The sequence below is a fragment of the Amblyraja radiata genome, chromosome 13 (assembly GCF_010909765.2).
Source record: "Amblyraja radiata isolate CabotCenter1 chromosome 13, sAmbRad1.1.pri, whole genome shotgun sequence".
Lineage (NCBI taxonomy): Eukaryota > Metazoa > Chordata > Chondrichthyes > Rajiformes > Rajidae > Amblyraja > Amblyraja radiata.
In genome coordinates, this window is record NC_045968.1 from 43,060,088 (window position 1) to 43,066,112 (window position 6,025).

Sequence of the window (6,025 nt, forward strand, 5' to 3'; positions counted from 1 at the left end):
TCTTGTTTAATTTGGTCTTTGAATAGTAGAGTCTATGAAGTATTTTAAATTGTATCAGGGAGTGTCGAACATTGAGAGAGCAGTAGTGTATGTATAAGAAGGCTTTCCTCCTAGCTATCTTTTGAAATTAATAAACCCAATTCGTCTTCCCATGCTCGCCTATGCATCTCAGAAGATGGGATGTGTGCAATTAAAAGAATATTGTAAATGTAGGATATTAACTTGCTTGTATCAACATGTCTATTCATGCAGCCTGCTGTGAGCTCCATTTTTGAGATGTGTCTCCTGTAAAAATATTATATCAGTATCAATAGATTTCAAATGGGCTAAAACCTTACCCCTTTTAATTGGCTCATTAACGCCCCTGACTTTCCAACTACAAAATGTAATTCCTCCAATTTTCCTTGTGGCGTCGTCTTGCATTTTAAAGCTTACATGGCCTCCTTTGCTTCAAATGGTCCAACACAATATTTAAAGTGAATCTTTTAGTTGCTGGGTGGGTGAGCCCTATTCCCTTTCCCCGTATCCCCTGAAGGTATCTCCCAGAAAAAAGTGCGTAAACAAGAATAAACTATCTCGTAGAAAAAATAGTAGGTGAAAAAATAGCAACATAAAGGCATGCTGCTGGTGAATACCACCCCTTGGTGGTGTAATTCATGTTAACTTCCGTAGATGTTATTATCAAATAACTCCGCTCCTTAAGGAGTTAAAAAACACTGAAAAGAACAGAATAAAAAAACAGTATAAGTTCGTAAAGGAATCAATATTCCCAAAAGGTTAGATATCTTTTTGTATACTAAGTAGATAAATTGATATTGGGTATTTAGGTTAATATATAAGACTTATTAGATAGCTTTCTGATATTAATGTGTTAAACTATTGACCGGTTCAAAGTCGGCAAACTTGTAGTAATCTGTTAATTCCACCTGCAGTTTGCATAGACAAAGCAGCCTCTTTCTCTCTCCCTCCCTCTCTGCCTCCCTCTGCCTCCCAGCACATTTCCCCCACATTCCGGTGCAATCTCTAACTTTCCCAAAACTTACCACAACTTACTCAATGCCTCCCAACACTTACTCAACCCCTCGCTTTGCCTCTCCCCTCTCCCTGCCTCTCTCGCCTTCCCCCATCGCTCCCTTACACTCCCCAAACTTTCCACAACTACCTCTAAGTAATTCTCACTTACGATGGCTCCCTATAACACTCCCACGTTCCGTCTTCCTGCCTACAACTCTCTACAGCTCTACCCCTCCCTTTCTCTACCATACTCCCTCTCGCTCTGTCATGCAATCTGTCAAGTATCGGCAGCTTTATAACAGCATATTAAGTATGAACACAATATAAATACATACAATAAATCTGGCAATCAAATATTGGATATTAGATTAATATACAAGACTAATTGCGTAACTTATTAATATTAGTATATTAAATAAGCTATTAAACGATTCAGAGTCGTAAACCTTTGGCAGGTTGTTGATTACAGATGTGGTTTACATAGACAAAGCAATCTCTCTCTCTCTCTCCCTCCCTCTCCGTCTCCCTCTGTCTCCCACCAGCTTTCCCACACATTCCAATTCAATCTATGACCTTCCCCCAGACTTACCAAAACTTACTCAATACTTCCCAGCACTTTGCCACACTCTCTCTCTTTTCCTCCATCTCCCTGTCCCTCTCATCTACCCCCATCACTCCCCAGTCCCCCAAACCTTCCCAAAACCTCCTCTAACTGACTCTCATTTACATTAACTTTCTATAACACTACTTCACTCCCTCTCCCTCCCTCTCTCTCTCCCACCCTCTCTCTCTCTACAAGTCTGCCCCTAGCCCTCCCCCTCTCTGCCTTGTTCCCTCTCTCTCTATCATACGGTCTCTCAGGTTCTCTCTTTGAAGTATTAACCGACTGTGTCGGCAATCTTATAACAGCATATTAAGTATGAACACAGTATAAATGCATACAATATAAATGAATTATAAGCCCGGTATAAACCTTAACCCTGTTTTAAGACCACTGTATGTGGATATAGTTAGATTGAATTAAGGACACCGTATGACTTCAGTATAGATACAATATAGTCCTCTTGATTGGCATCATGAGATAAACTCAATAAGCCAGTTACTTATCCTTGACGGAATCAGCAGTATCTTGGGCAAACTTGAATGCCTTATCCGGATCGGTAAAGAGTTCCTTCGCTTTATATGTAACTCTCAGTTTGGCTGGATACAGTAGACCGTAGCTGAGATCTGGTATATCCCTCAGAATGATTCTCAACTTGGTAAAGAGTGCTCTTTTCTTGACGACTTCGGCTGGATAATCTCTGAAGATTCGTATGTTATCCCCTTCAAAGATCAGATTTCTGTTGTTGGCAACTTTCTTCATGATGTCTTCTAAAACATAGGAGTGATGTATCTTCAGAATCAGCTGCCTTGATTGAGCTGTGGGTCCTGGCCAGAGCTCTATGCGCCCGATATAGTTTGGGTTTTTCATCCAGGTTAAGTACATCTTGGAGTAATTGGGCTGCAAAATCATGAGGGTCTCTACCCTGTTCTTTTCCTTCTTTCACCCCAACAATCCTTAAATTCTGGCGTTTAGAATGCCCTTCCAGATCAAGACATTTTTCAGTCACCTTGGCAAGTTGCCCAGTAATACGCTCCAGTTCAGCCATCAGTCTGTGTGTTGTCTGAGCATTTTCGGTAGTAGCAGCTTCCAATTCTCGAATGGCTTCACTATGTTGTTTAGAAGTAACGAGAATGGGTTCCAACTTACGGCTGATATCAATTTCGAGACTTTTAATTTCCCCTTTCAGAGAGGCATTTACTTCTTCTAATGAGCTCTAAAAGCGTTTTTGATTAGAACTCAACTGTGCAATGTTAAATTTCCCTTTGTATGTTGCAATTATAATTCTTCTTGCCTAGAGACCGTTCAGAGTTTACAAAACTTTAAGGTGATTTTTCCATGCCACCACATTACTAGACAGATCAAACTCTTTTGGTAATTATGTAAATATATTATGTGGCAATACATTTAATTTAATAAACCTTGGAATTTTAAGAGTCAGTTAAGTTTACATTTGCATATAATGGTATATATGAAAATTCAGATTTTGGAAGAATCTTTATTGGATGTCCCTTTTATTGATTATTCAAAAATAGATCTGCACATCATTGCTGGTGATAAAATGGTGCCCCGATATTCCCATTAACAGCCCATAGCCCAGCTATCCTAACCAAGCTCACCAAAATGATCAACCGACAAAGGATTGAGCACATAACTGCTGCTGCTTCCCATCCACTCTATGGTGATGCTCCATCTCTCATCTGTAACCATTTGCTCTTCACCGAGACCCAGCTCCTCATTCTCACATGAATCTGCAAAGTTTAATTTGGCACTGAAAAAACAAAGGCAAGGAGAAAAGCAATAGATGCACAAGGCTAAAGATAGGAAAAATAATAACTAGAGCATAAAGCCAAAATGGTGTCAACAGGACATAACAGAGGAAAAAGAAATGAAGAACAACAACAGATAGGAAGAAGGAAAGAAAGACTGAAAGAAAAGTCATTATTATAGTTATCCTGATTTTCTAATTGCAAGAAATTCAGAACTATTAGGCCACCTTTTGTTGATCATCATTGCTGGCTTTGATTTGTTCTTTTCATATCCTTCATTCATTTGTTCTTTATACCTTATCATACCTCTAGTTTCCCTCGCTCCTGACTCTAAGTCTGAAGAAGGGCCTCGACCCGAAACGTCACCTTTTCTTTCTCTCCAGAGATGCTGCCCGTCCCACTGAGTTACTCCAGCATTTTGTGTCTATCTTCAGTGTAAATCAGCATTTTCTAGACATTCCTAAACAATTTCAGAACCTGATTTGCAGGATTCAGTTGATGTTGTGGCATTGAAAAGGGTAAAGACAAATGTTTTAAGATTCCCCTTTTTTATGTTTTGCAAGATGCTTTCTTAAGAATATAAACACAATAGAAATAAAAGTAGGAGTGGCCCATTTAACCTGTTCCACTGTTCAATAAAATCCTGGCAGATCTTTTATCAGTATGAGGAGGAAGGAACTGCAGATGCTGGTTTACACCGAGATAGACGCAAGAGGAAGGGTATCGACCTGAAACGTCACCTATTCCTTTACTCCAGATATGCTATCTAAACACTGAGTTACTCCAGCATTTTGTCTATCTTTTTATCAGTATGACTTCCCTATATTAATCCCATATCCCTTCATTCTCTTGATATATATTTACAACTCTCTCATTTTCCTGTTTTAAATATACTCAGAAATTGATCTTCCACATCTATCTTGGGTATAGAATTTCAACGATTCACAAACCTCTGGTTGAATAACTTTCTTTGCACCTCTGTGCTGAATACCTGACTATTTTTAGACTGGACCTATGGTTCTACGCATCCTAACAAGAGCATACTTCATCTCTGCATCTATGCCACAAGATTTGGGGCTGTAACAATTTTGCATATTTTAATGAGGTTGCTTTTTGTTCTTCAGAAGAACCACTCTGCTTAATTTCTAACATACAATGAGCCTACCATTCCAGGAATCACACTACATATCAGCTGCAGTCCCACCCAGCCTCGTAAAACCTCCATAAGATATCTTTACTCTTGTCCTCATATTATCTTGCAATAAGCCACTTTCAGTGAGCTATGTCTCAGGATTTGGGTTTCTCTGGACACCACCATTGATTCTTCTCTCGTCATTTAACCGATACGATATTTTATCTGCAATGAATTCAATCTGCCATGTCCTTGCTCATTCACCTTACCTGTTCATATGCCTCCAAAGCCTCTCTGCTTTTACCTCTTAACTTAAAATATCACTCAAATGTGTATCTTCAACACGCGTAGAAATTTTACACTTGGTCCTCTCATCCAAATCTAATGATTCAGTTTGTGAACAGCTGGCTACTGACAATAACTTCTGTGACCCTACAGGTTACAGCATCCCTGTTTTCTGTCCATTAACTTATCCTCAGTATCCATTCCCATGTGCTCTAATTTTACTTAAAAACCTCTTTCAGATGAGGATGAGAGGGTATCTTATAGAAACATATAAAATTCTTAAAGGATTGGACAGGCTAGATGCAGGAAAAAAATGTTCACGATGTTGGGGGAGTCCAGAACCTTGGGGTCACAGTTTAAGAATGTAGGCCATTTAGGACTAAGAGATGAGGAAAATTTATTCACCTAGTGAGTTGTGAATCTGCGGAATTCTCTGTCACAGAAGGCAGTGGAGGCCTAATTCGCTTGATGTTTTCAAGAGAGAGTTAGATTTAGCTCTTAATGTTAAAAGAATCAAGGGTTATGGGGAAAAAGCAGGAACGGGGTACTGATTTTGGATGATCAGCCATGATCATTTTGAATGGCAGTGCTGGCTCGAAGGGCCGAATTGCCTACTCCTGCACCTATTTTTCTATGTTTCTATGTGGCACCTTATCAAAAGCCTTCTGAAAATACAAATGCATGATATCTAGTGGACCCCTTTATCTATTCTGACGGTCATAACTTTAATAAGTTTGTCAAGCATGATTTCCCTTTCATAGACCCATATCAACGCAGTCTGATCCTATTATTCTCCAAAGGCCCTGTTATCATTTCCTTAATAATGGATATTTCCCTGTTGCTAATGCATCATTTTAATTGGAGAGTGACTTAGTTTTCCCCAAGCAGATCATCCTCTATTTCAATTGTTCAATACCCAACTCCTTAATTATGCCATTGCTGTGGGAAAATTACCTGGGAGATGCACAGCATTTCTGAAGGTGGAAGATGCACTTTGTTCTTTTGACTTTGATATTGGTTTAATTGGAATGGAGGGAATTACTGCAACTTACTTGGAACAGATCTTCAATGATTTGCAATACTAGCGTATATAATACTTAGCATGCATTATGTAAATATACAGCTAGATATTAATATAGCTGGTGATTCAATCATCAAAAATATTTTAATCATAAGAGAGAGAGAATGAGAGAGAGAATGAGAGAGAGAGGAATGAACTGACTA